The sequence below is a fragment of the Equus przewalskii genome, chromosome 11 (genome assembly GCF_037783145.1).
Source record: "Equus przewalskii isolate Varuska chromosome 11, EquPr2, whole genome shotgun sequence".
NCBI classification, from domain to species: domain Eukaryota; kingdom Metazoa; phylum Chordata; class Mammalia; order Perissodactyla; family Equidae; genus Equus; species Equus przewalskii.
The window spans coordinates 21,698,783-21,711,002 of record NC_091841.1 but is presented as its reverse complement, the minus strand read 5'-3'; the positions used below and the strand labels follow the sequence as shown (position 1 = coordinate 21,711,002).

Here is a 12,220-nt window from a genome sequence, read left to right as displayed (position 1 = left end):
GCACAGTTAATGCTTCTTTATAAGTGCTCTCTGTTGAAATAACAGGAGGTTTCTGTCTCCAGACTGATAACCTAAGTGAAAGAGAGGTTAAGTAACTTACCTCAGGTCACACATCTGGTGGTTGGTGGAGTCTAAATTTGAATCCAGGTAATTAGACTTCAGGAACCGTGCTCTAACTACTCTGCTGTACTATTACTGCTGGAACTTACTATACTGATCCTCTTGACTTGAACAGCTGAACCCAAAACTATTGTGAAACCCTTCCTTTGAAGTGAAGTGTAAGCAAACGGTTATTTGATAGGTCCTTTGATGTCTGAATAAAACACAGCTGTTGGGACTGACCATTCAGTGGTGATGAAAGGAGGAAAAGAATGAGATTGTCTCAGATGTTGATGAGGCTGAGATTCTGTACCTTTGGCGTAACTTGAGGACAGACATAACAGTATGGGGGGGTGGGAAGATGCACAAGGTGGAGTCTCTTTTCACCTCATTCTCAGCAGATCTGCCATGCCTCAAGGAACTTTACAGAAATCCCCTTTCTGAAGAGGTGTAGGGGGACAGTCTTCCTTTAAAAAAATTACATTTGGAAAAATAATGGGCATCACTTTTCATTCAGACATTTTTTGGAGTGCCTCTTCTGTGCCAGGCTGTGATCTAGGGGACATGTTATGGACTAAATTTTTATGTCCCCTAAAACTTATATGTTGAAATCTTAACCACTAATGTGATGGTATTTGGAGGTGGGGTAGGTTTAGATGAGGTCATGAGGGTGGGGTCCTCATGAAGGGATTCATGTCCTTACAAGAAGAGGAAGAGACCAGAGCACTCTCTCTCAGCCCTGTGAGGACACAGCAAGAAGGTGGCCTTCTGCTAACTAGGAAGAGAGCTCTCATCAGACATGAAATCTGCTGGCACCTTGACCTTGGACTTCTCAGCCTCCATAACTGTGAGGAATTAATATCTGTTGTTTAAGCTACCCAGTCTATGGTATTTTGTTATAGCAGCCCAAGCTAACTAAGATAGGGTGCATCAATGAACAAAACAGCCAAAATCATCTGCCTTTGTGTGGCTTACATTACACTAAAATAAAAGAGTAGTTAAGAGAGACTATACAGCCTTAGTAATAAGACTAGTGACAAGATGGTGCAAAGAGAGGAAGAGACCAATAGAACAGAGTTGATGTTAAGAACGTCATTTAAATAGATCTCATGAGGTGAATAGGATTGGACATATGTTGACGGATTTATTGAAAAATTTGTTCTCTGGCCCAGTGTGAGAATCCTGAAGCTGTTTTGGATGTCATTCCCAAGCTGGAAACCACAGGCAATGCTTGGAAGTCCCGTAGTTATGGAAGCACGCCTGACACAAATTGTAAACTCTGTGTATTTGGTGACAGTGGCACGGGAGAAAAAGAAGAGGAAAAGAAACTAGACACGGCAAAGACAAAGAGAACTGCTCTGTATCCAGCTGCGAGACAACACTGCCATTTCAGAAGGCAGCCAGTTGTCATGCACAAGGAACATGAGGAGAAGGACCATGAGAAGGATGACAGAGCCGAGGCAGCTCCAAGGAGGAAATTGATGATCATACAAACATTTTGACAACTGATGGTGCTGAAAGGACAGCTGAAGAGCGGATCAATACCTTGCTTTATTTTTTTATAAGAAAAAAGGAAGAGGGTTTTTAGATTCTTTTGACAAGGAAATTGTTGCAGGAGCAGAAAAACTGGGTATAAAAGCCATGACGGGTTCTCTTGTTTTGACAAGAGTTTGTTTTTTGTTTTTTAAATGATAAGATTAGAGAGGAAATTAAGAAATACCAATGCTATTTTCTACAGTTTGACACAGTAATGACAAAAGGCTCAGGAGTTCCTTCAGGTTTGGAAGTATATAGTAGCAATTCTTCAAGGTCAGACTGTCTTTAACATTCTAAGTATTTTGAAGGAGAAACAGGTCACAGGGCTTTTGGAAGAAGAGGTTATCATCAGCTCTTTGGGAAAGGTATCTAAGAAGTTAGGGCTCAAGAGAACTACTAAACAAATTGCTGTCAAAGTGAACCACTTATAAAATGGCTGGAAGAAGAAGAGGAGGAATAACCTGGAGGTGAAGACGTAGGTGAAGACAGGGATGCTGCAGTGAGTATCAAAGATTGCCAGCATACTTAAGCTGAAACTGGGAGTCTGACCACAGGGATGGTGAAATTATAATACTAATGCTGTTTAAAATGAGGACTCAACTTTTCTCACCAGGTCATGCTGCAGGTTTTTCTGCATTTTCAGATGGAAAGGCAAAGTATATTTACTAAAACTAAAAGGCTTTATTTCATGCTATCCTTTATATAGAAGCGTTTCATGACTTGTGGTCTGAAAATAAGAACAAAGAAGACTGCAGGGAATCTATGCACATTATTGAGCAATTGTGGTTTGTCTGTTTACAGTTCACCTCCGTTTGAAAAATTAGCAGTTAACAATCTGGATCTCATTTATGCAATCATAAAAATAAAGATTTTTTTCATGAAAACTTGGTTGCAGTTTGCATCAGGTGAGGCAAATCTTTGCCATCTGGATTACCAGATCTATCCTCTCTGTTTTCTCAATAATCTTCTTGTAAAAATACGTTAATTTTAACATATCTTATACATACACATTAATATTAAATATATTTAGATAGTATTATTTAGAACATTGCATTTTGCTTCTAAATTATGAGACATTTTATCAAGCATATGACAATGGTTTTTCTATATTGATTTTACCCTCTAATTAGAATGCTGTGAGGAACAAAAATGTTGAATATAGGCACAAAAACTGTAGTATGGTGGCTTTTGCTTTCTTTGTGTCTGTGAATTTTAATTTCCTTAAAAATGCTCATGTTAATCAAGATTACTCATTAATTCCTTGTGTTTAATATAAGACTACTCTCTTAAAGTAAGGCCCTTGTAATTACATTTTAAATTAGTGCTAAAGAACTCAATATTAAAAACTTGTCAGAGAAAAATGACCACTCAAAATTTAATTAACTAGTGAAAGTGGAGTAAAGGCACATACACACAATTTCTAGTACTTGTCTAAATGTAAAAGAGTCCATTCTGATTAAGGCTTTAGTCATTACAATCCAATTTAGTTTAACACGATTGCTTACATTTGCATAATTTAAAATGTTTAGAGTGAAGAGGGATCATTTATCTGACTTAGAAGATATGTAAGGAATCTTAGGAGGCTTCAATTAAATCGATTCCCAATCCTTACTAACATCATTGAACTCTTTAAACATAAAAATACTGACAGGCCCCGGTGGTTTTTTATTCTGTGATAATTTGGGAAGAGGACAGACCACTGTCTTTAAAACTCAATTGAACTAAGCAATCTGTTCCAAGAATTTGCCATAATTAGGAGAGTTAAGTCAATCTGGCACATAGGTTTTTTTTTCAAACCAAGTACTATTAACGCTGTTATAAACTTCTGTTGTTAACATCTGTTAAAAAGGGGCTTAACACAAAAGGATTTCTTAAAACTGGCCTGATACCAATGAGTGTTTCTTTGTTTCTTATCTTCACCAGATCACTATCTACTTCCCTTAACTAAAACGGCATTGTTCCTTTCTGCACACTTTGTTTTTTTCCTCTTTCCTGAGTCCCTAATACCTATTATTATAAATTTGTACAAGCTCTTTGAAGTCTCCAGAAATCAAATAGAACTCCTTTAAATTTGAGAGCCTTTATAATCATGTTCCTTTCCCTCTAGAAGTAGGTAAAAATTCCTTTTCCTTTCCTTACATTTGTTTATTCCTCTGGGTATAACTCTTATACCACTAAGGAGAAAAAAAAGCACAACATTATTCGATTAGTAGTTTTATTTCTTTAATTCTTTGTAGGTCATCTCACTATCCACAGCACAGGAGAGTGTCTCCTACCCACATATCTTCACGAGATCATTCTGGTGACACTGGGTGGATTCTCCGTTCATGTCGAGGAAGATCTGTTTATTTTGAACCAGAAGTTCTGGAAGCATGACAAAGTCACACACATGATTACTCTACATTTTCGTACGTGCAGTGAACAAACGGGAAGCCAATGTCTAGTCGATGGCTAAAGAATCTACCTGGGCTGATGTGAGCAGTATAGACATAGGTAGACACACAGAGACCAGCAGAACCAAAAAGACGTAAAAAATACTGACACAAATATATATGCAAGCAATCCCCACCCCCAACAAAATACAACACAAATAATATTGTTGCCAAAATTTTCGTGTGATTATTCACACAGCTAGTAATTGTACAAGCTAGAAACTGAATCCTGTTCTTCATACTCTAAACCCATTGCATTTTCCATACATGAAAGCTTCACGAAAAACAAACTGGGATGTCCCTATCCCTAGCACAGGCAATTTACTAGCTAAATCTGTGGTCTCTCCAACAATTGCATTTGAAGATAATCATCTACACCTGTGATCCACTTACGTCCAGAGTCACTGTAAGATATTTTGATGCAATTATCGGTAAAAGCATTTATGAGACTCTAAGAATCCAAACTAGTGTAATGCTGTCACTCTTGTCTTCGAGAATGAGCCCATTTTTGAGTTACTGACACATGTTCCATTATTAACTAACCTTGCTTCCCTGAGATATTAATAGTTCTGTAGAGCATAAACAATAAGTGGAAGAGAATAGGTGACATGGACCTCTGTAGTCAACACAACATGTAAGAAACAGCACTGGTCGTGGAATTAGGAACTCTGTATCAAAATCATAACTCTGTAGCCCAGCTTCTCCATCCATTAAATGCTAGGAATGAACAAAACCAGAGGCTTTCTAAAGCCATTCCAACTATAACATTAAACAATGGTGCCTCCAAAAGTGTGGGAAGAGATATAGAGGTAATTCATAGTGAAGAAACATTTTGAACCTCACTTTTCACATTAGGATATCTTGAGGTTTATTGGCTCGCTTGTAAAAACTATTTTTATTCTTTCTAGAAATGCTTATATTAGTCTGTCAGACATTGAATTTAATTCAATGCCAATAATCCCTGAATACCAAAGCTTAGGAAATTAGGCTTATCCAAGAAGTCTGGAGAGGCTGTCTAGAACTAATGAAGAAGATACATGATATCATCAATGTTTTGAACTCCGTCAGTCTTTTTGCTCAGCTATCCATAATGTGGGCTTTCATCCTCATGGGAACTGTATGGTAGCTGGATGCTGCATTATAGGCTTTCCATCCTCCTTCCCTGTAGGAAGAAGAAGAAAGATATGAAGGGGAGGTGAAGCACCTAAATAAGAAATTGACACATTCTCAAGAAACTCTTGCAAAATTCTTCTTAGGTCTCCTCGGCCAGAACCATATCGCATTGCCATTTCTATCCACCATGAAGGCTGGAAAATATTGTCTCTCAGCTGTGCACTGTACCAATCCTGAATAAAGTCACCTCCCTTTTGCAAGAATGATAGGGAGACAGGTTAATGAAGAGGCAACTTATCTATTTATAATTAGTGTTGAATTTGCAAGATAATTTCTATTGAGGTGTGTCTTCATCTTGGGCAGCAGGATTCTTTGCATATTTCATTTGAAGATTTAGCGAAAATATTTGCAAAATTATGAAATGATACATTTAACACTTGATAAGATTTCTTCTAAAGTATTTTCTTAAACCCTAGATAGTAGCAGTGAATGGATATGGAGCCATTTTACCAGCACATTGCAGATGTTATTAAAATGCATTTGGAAGAGTTTTATATTTTATTTTTAAACACACACACACCTATATTAAATTTTAACGGCATTTTAAAGACCAAAATTTGTTCATTAATTTTTTGCTATGATTTTGGATAGCAATTAATTTTGAGTGTAAAAGGTAAATATTGGTAGGAAATTAATCAAAACTGAGTGTTGTGTCTCATTACAACCTTTTCAACCCACTGAAGCTGGTAAATAATTATAAAATTTGAATAGCAGGACTTGTTTTAAACAACTCATTTTTTCCCATGCAGAGGGTTAGTTTTCAGTTTACATAACCAGTATGAAATGTCTTGCTTACCAGTTGGAAAACCCCTGACTTTCCCCACTCAGTGAATACTTAATGAATTTCCTCTCTGGGTTGTTTCCTCACTAGGTACATAAATAAACACATAAACTCGGCTTTATTTATTGATTCATTTTTTGTAAGCTCAAGTGTTATTTATTTTACTCTTTGACGTGTCAAAATTTCAGATAATGGGATTAAAATTTTATGAACCTTCTGATTCAATACACCTGTGATTTGAGATTCTTAATATTGGTTAAATTTTTAAAAGTGACAATTACCTTATTGATATGAAAGTCATCTTCATTTTAAGTAAGTGGTATTCAGAGAAAGTCCCTTCAGCACTTAACCAATAATAATCACATTAATTCTTGTCATTAAAGAATCAACTAGATTTATTGTTAGAGATATTTCTTAATTATTTGTTTTAAAATGTAATGATTTTTTACATTAAATTACATTTATTTGCGGTTACCTTTTACTATCACAAATAATACTCCACAAAAAATGTACAGCGATGACATTTTTTATTTTTAAATTCATTTATTTAAGTAGAAAAAGTGAGTTAATTAAGCAAATAATATTACAACTGGTTTACAGTTATGGTTTTTTAATTATAGAATTTGGGGATAGTGCACTTTTTCTAAGATTGAGCACTTGAAAAAATCCCAATTCTTCTTTAAGGAGCACCACACAGTGTTAAGAAATTTAATAGCTCAATTCCTAAAGCTTGAGTATATGCGATATGGAGAACACAAAAATAATATAGTACTTTTTCTATTTGGGTTTTCAAAATCTTTGTAACTTGTACTTGAATAAGTGGGACTCATAAAACTCGAAGAAACCTACCTCTTTCTTTTCCCACAACTGTCCTTTCCAAACATCCTCAGTGGGGCTAGTTCTCTTCAGCTTCTTATTTAAAATCTAAGGTAAGTTACTGTCAGTGAGTGAGGATTCTCTGATCGTTTCAGTAATTATAATGTTCAGTCTTGTGTAAGAATCAAAACTCAACTGTCATTTATAGTGAAAACTTCTTCCTTCCATCAGTTTGGGTCTGCCTTAGACAGGATGCCTATCATGGGAGGCAGGAAAGTGTGCTGTCTTTTTCTAGCCATCTTCCCTAGCTCACTAAGAGGGATTTCTGATCCTTGCAGAATCAAGGGCAGGAATGAGAAGAGTTGAGGACTAGAAAATGTCTTCCTTGACTGGTACTTTCCCAACTTGATGTCAGGCTGGTAGGGGTTGAGTGTTTTGCGGCTCCATCACTGGGATTCATTGGCTGTGGTTCTCTCAGTATTTTAATGCACTTATTCAGCTGGTTGCTCAGGATTCCTCCTAGGTCCCATCCCTGGGTGTCCATCAGAAAATCTCCAGCCTCATTCTCTTCAAGGTCTGCTTGCTCCCTCCTGATGTCCTTTTGGAGCAAGCTCTAAGACCACCCATGGAATCTCTTCCACATGGTTTACCTGTAGAAGGACAGGTCATCCCAATCCAACCTACTCTTGCGTAGCTATGGCAGACAGACTTCGTATCTGTCTCATGATTCCTGCCTCCTGGTGTTCATGCCCATTTGTTATTGCTTCCCCTTGAGTATAGGCAAGAGCTGTGGCTTGCTTTGAATGAATAGAATATGGCAAGAGTGACAAGTGTATGTGATTATGTGTATGTGATTCCACGATTATATTGCAGAAGACTGTAGCATCTGTCTTACTGGTGTCTCTCTCTCTCTCTCCCTTGCTGGTTTTGAGGGACCAAGCAGCTATGTTGGGGAGCTCCATGTGGCAAGGAACTGCAAGCAGCCTTTAGGAACAGCCTGCTTATAGCCGACAGGCCAGCTAACTCTGGCCAACAGCCTACAAAGACCTCCAGCCAACACCCAGCAGGAAAATGGGGCTCTTTGTCCCATAACTGCAAAGAATTGGATTTTGTCACCAACAGTGGAGACTTGAAAGTGGATCCTTCTTCAGCCAAGCCTCGGATGAGACCAAACCCTGCCAACACCTTGACTGCAGCCTTGTGAGACCATGAAGCAAAGAACCCCATTAAGCCATATCCAGAGTCCTGACCCATTGAAACTGTGAGATAATAAAGGTAAGTTATTTTAAACCTCTAAGGTTGTGGCAATTTGCTATGCAGCAATAGGTAAATACGCTGGCCATCAGAGTCGAAAGCCCCAGCCTTAGGCTTTCGGTTCCTCAGAGCGTGTTAGACTAAAGTCTACCATCTTCCCCAAACTGTGAAGATCTACATTAAGCTCCCCACATGGTCCCATTCTAGCCTCTGTCTCTGAGCTTAGAGACGAGGGGAAAGATCTTCCTTCCTTCTCCGACAGAGGGAGGAAGGAGAAAACCCCACAGAACGTCAACAGTTTTCTTCCAATGGAATTCTCCAATAAAGCTCTCAAGGAATATTCTGTTTCTAGCAAAATTCTCTGGGTTCCAACTTAGTCTTTAAACTTCTTTTATAGGCTAGTTGAGAGAACCGTTTTTGGCTAACTCTCTTGTAATTTCTGCTTGGGTGAATGGCATTTCATTTTGTAAACTGAAAGCAATTGTCAACTCCATGGCAAATCAAGAACAGGGGCAGTCCCTCCAGGTGCAGGCAATAGGGGAAGCATTGTCTGTAGAAACTTTTAAAACAATAGCAGAACTGCCATCTGCCTTTTATCATCCACGTGTAAGCAATTCTAAATATACTGATAATAAAATACTCCTTCCCCGAAAAAAAAATCTTCTGTTGGTCTAGATTCTAATCTAAAAATGACCTGTTCCTTGCCTGTTCCTGTTCCCTCCCACCGCCCTACCCTTGCAATGACACTGTGTTATCTATTGTCTCTTGGCCTCAGATGGAACTGAGCAGTCTCCTGCCCACGTAAGTCCTGTTATGTCCAGATGGACACTTTAACTTCAGATTTTACAATGCCTTCTGAGGCTTAATTAGAAAAAGCTGCCCTTCCTGAGGATCCTTTGCTGTCATCTGCTGGACGATTGTAAAAAGTGCAGAAATTCATGATGGTTGCAAAAGTGAATGTCGTCTCTTAGATCTGTGCTGTGTTCCCCCTGCATGCTCATATGTGGTGGTATTGTGTATGCGTTGAAAGTGCACCCGTCAGAAGGAAGGTGGAACATTTAGCATTATCTAAGGTATGAAGAATTAAGATGTAAAATTTCCACCTTCTAGTGCTTTTCTTTCTGTTTGGTCTAGCAGGACTGGTACCAGAAAGTCACTTGGGTGGACCTGTGTGTGATTGTGTGGTGGTGTGGGGGAAGGGGGAGAATGGGTTCTCTGGAGAAAATAAAGGAAACAGGCTCTGGAAGGGTATACTAGCTTTATTGTCCAGCAAAGCAAGGCAGGGAGAAATAGAAGATGAGGAAAAGGAAATGCATGCGTACTAATGAAATGGCACTGTGCCAAGTCACTGTTCTAAGTGTTTGACATATTTCTTCTCATCCTATTAGCATCTGGTGCTATTATATGTGTAACTCTCCCTATTTTGCAGACAAACAGAGGAAGACACTGAGAAGTGAAGGGACTTGCTCGAGACCAAATATTTTGTGTTTGAGGAAGTAAATGGTGAGGCTTCTTGAGGGAAAGTGCCCAGGCATCTTATCTGCAGGGTTAGACGTGCGTGACTCTCTGAGCCCAGACTGACCCTGAGCTCCAGGGGCAGATAAGTTCCACTTGTGGCAATGCTGAGGTCAGTGACCTTAAGCTCCAGAACAGGACTTGCCCACACAGTAGCCTCTCTGCCGTGGCTTCTGGCGGCTGCAGTGGAAATTGCAATTTTTATTTTCCATGAGTGGATGTGGGGACTTCCTTTGCTTCTGCCCTTAAAAATAAAAATAAGAATAAATCGGGGGCCAGCCCAGTGGCATAGTGGTTAAGTTCACATGCTCTGCTTCGGTGGCCCAGGGTTCACAGGCTTGGATCCTGGGCACGGACCTAGCACCACTTGTCAAGCCACGCTGTGGCGGCATCCCACATAAAATAGAGGAAGATAGGCACATATGTTAGCTCAGAGACAATCTTCCTCAAGCAAAATGAGGAAGACTGGCAACAGATGTTAGCTCAGGGCCAATCTTCCTCACACAAAAAAAAGAGAAGCAAAAGAATAAATGTTCCAAGCCAGCAGCAGCTCTGCCACTAGTGCTAACCTTGGAGGTCACAGTAGAATGTCACCTACTGGTCACTGCATGAGTCAGAGACTTCTTTGTCTCCCAAGTTTACAAAAAACGTTCATGGTACCTAAACGTGGGGTGAGGAGGGAAAGGAATACATGGTGGTGTATAACTATTGGGAAATGGAAACTTGATATGTTTTTATGAGATTTATCTTCCAGTTACTTTCAATTTGTTTGAGAGGAAATCTACTGCTTGGTTAATATAAAGTATCTCTTAGGCTGGAAACTTTCCTTCCCTTCAGTTCTGGAAGCAGGAGCACTCCCGCCCTCAATGATTCATCTTATCTGCATGACATCTCGTTGTGAAAAGAGTACTCAATATTGTTTGAGGGGCTGCATTGAAACACAGAGAGAAGAGAAGAAGAAAGAAGATTAAGCAAAAAGTATATATATTTTTTATACTTATATATTTAAATATAATATATATTTAATATATATAATCATATATAATAAATAATATATTATTTAATATAAATATATAATACATATATACATACATATATATTATATGTTTATATTAAATAATATAGTATATATAATATATTATACATATAATTTATATATTATATATGTAATGTATATAATATATATAATATATTATATTTAAATATAATATTTTTTATATCTATATAGTTCATATATATATCAATTTCACATATATATATATGCCACTCAGGGGCTCTAATGAGCTGTATAGTTGTGTAAAAACGGTACCTTAAACAGTAATTAAACAGATCTGTGCTTCATAGGGTACTTACAGCTCTCTTTTTTGAGACTTTTTTTTCTTGTATTGCTTCTGAAAAGATCAGCTCTCTGCTTTATACAATGGTAGGATGATAAGTGTTTGAGAATAATTTTTAACATTTACATATTAATTGTAAAATTTTGGAAATATAGATAAAATATAAAAATAATAAAACTGATATGTGCATATTTGCCCAAGAGATTCAAGCATTTTCAGGATTTGTCTTCTGTATTTATTTAGATTCACCCTTTCCCCCCTCAGAAATGAAATGTCAGAGGCCTCTCTGAAGCTTCCACCTCCTCCCCTTTTCTCCTTCCCCAGATGTCTCCACAGTTAGGAGGGAACTTCCTTTCTCTGGCTTCACGTTTCCTATGGGGGAACTTCCCATAGAGAAACACACCTTCTCCCTACTCCTTCACCTGCTCCTTTTCAGGGAAGGAGGGATGAACATAATCACAGAGTTTGGAACTAGGCGTTGGGTTTGGACAGCTCAGCTCCTCTGAGTTTCTTCTCTCTTTCTGGAGCCAGTCTGCCCACTGGAAAGCAGTAAGTCTACTCTGCTCTTCCCCTTCTGGGGTGGGAGGTGCCTCATCTTAGGGGAGAGGCCTAGGGTGGCCCAGCTCTGCCAGTGACTGTTTGGGAACATCGATTTAATTGCATTTGGTCTCGAACTGAAGGAATGCTTTCCTTTCAGCTTATCAGGAATAAAGTGATATTTTGGTTTTCATCTGAGTATTAGCTGAGGTGAGAAGAAAGAGGTGTTATTTAGTAGTCCCTCAATTCCCCCAAAATATGTATCCAGAGACTAGAAACTTTAAAAAATAAGTAAAAGCCAGCATTTGGGGAGACTGAGATGTCTGTTGCAGCCTTGATTGGGTGGCTGCAAGTCAACAATCAACTGAGTTCATTCTCGGTTAGAAGTTGATAAAATGGAATTATATCTCTTAGGTGGTTCATATAATACTGGGTGACGAGGTGAACAAGCCTTGTTTGAATGGTGGATGCTTCTGGGACATTGAGAGTCTTGAAGACTCAATGTAGGGAGTACGTTAGGAGAACAAAATGCCCAGGTCACAAACAAGGAAAAGGAAAATAGAATATACTCTAATCAATGAACAACATCAACTTTTCATCAATAGATAAGGGAATGGGCCAATTTAAGAAGCAGATGAATTCTTAGTAGCTCCACTGAGTCTTTCAGAGAGTAGGAAACCTACAGAAGGAAATAGAATATTAGCGTCATGTGTGATTCCTGTAGAAAAAAAATGCTGCAG

General features: G+C 38.4%; 1 long non-coding RNA gene across 1 annotated transcript; it reads left to right on the top strand.

Annotated features, from left to right (window-relative positions):
* The first annotated feature begins 1,471 nt into the window (after positions 1-1,471).
* Positions 1,472-10,584, top strand: LOC139074366 (uncharacterized). Its single transcript, XR_011523909.1, has 4 exons — positions 1,472-2,134; positions 7,770-8,112; positions 9,521-9,594; positions 10,444-10,584. It is a non-coding gene; the product is annotated as an uncharacterized lncRNA (long non-coding RNA).
* Positions 10,585-12,220: the final 1,636 nt, after the last annotated feature.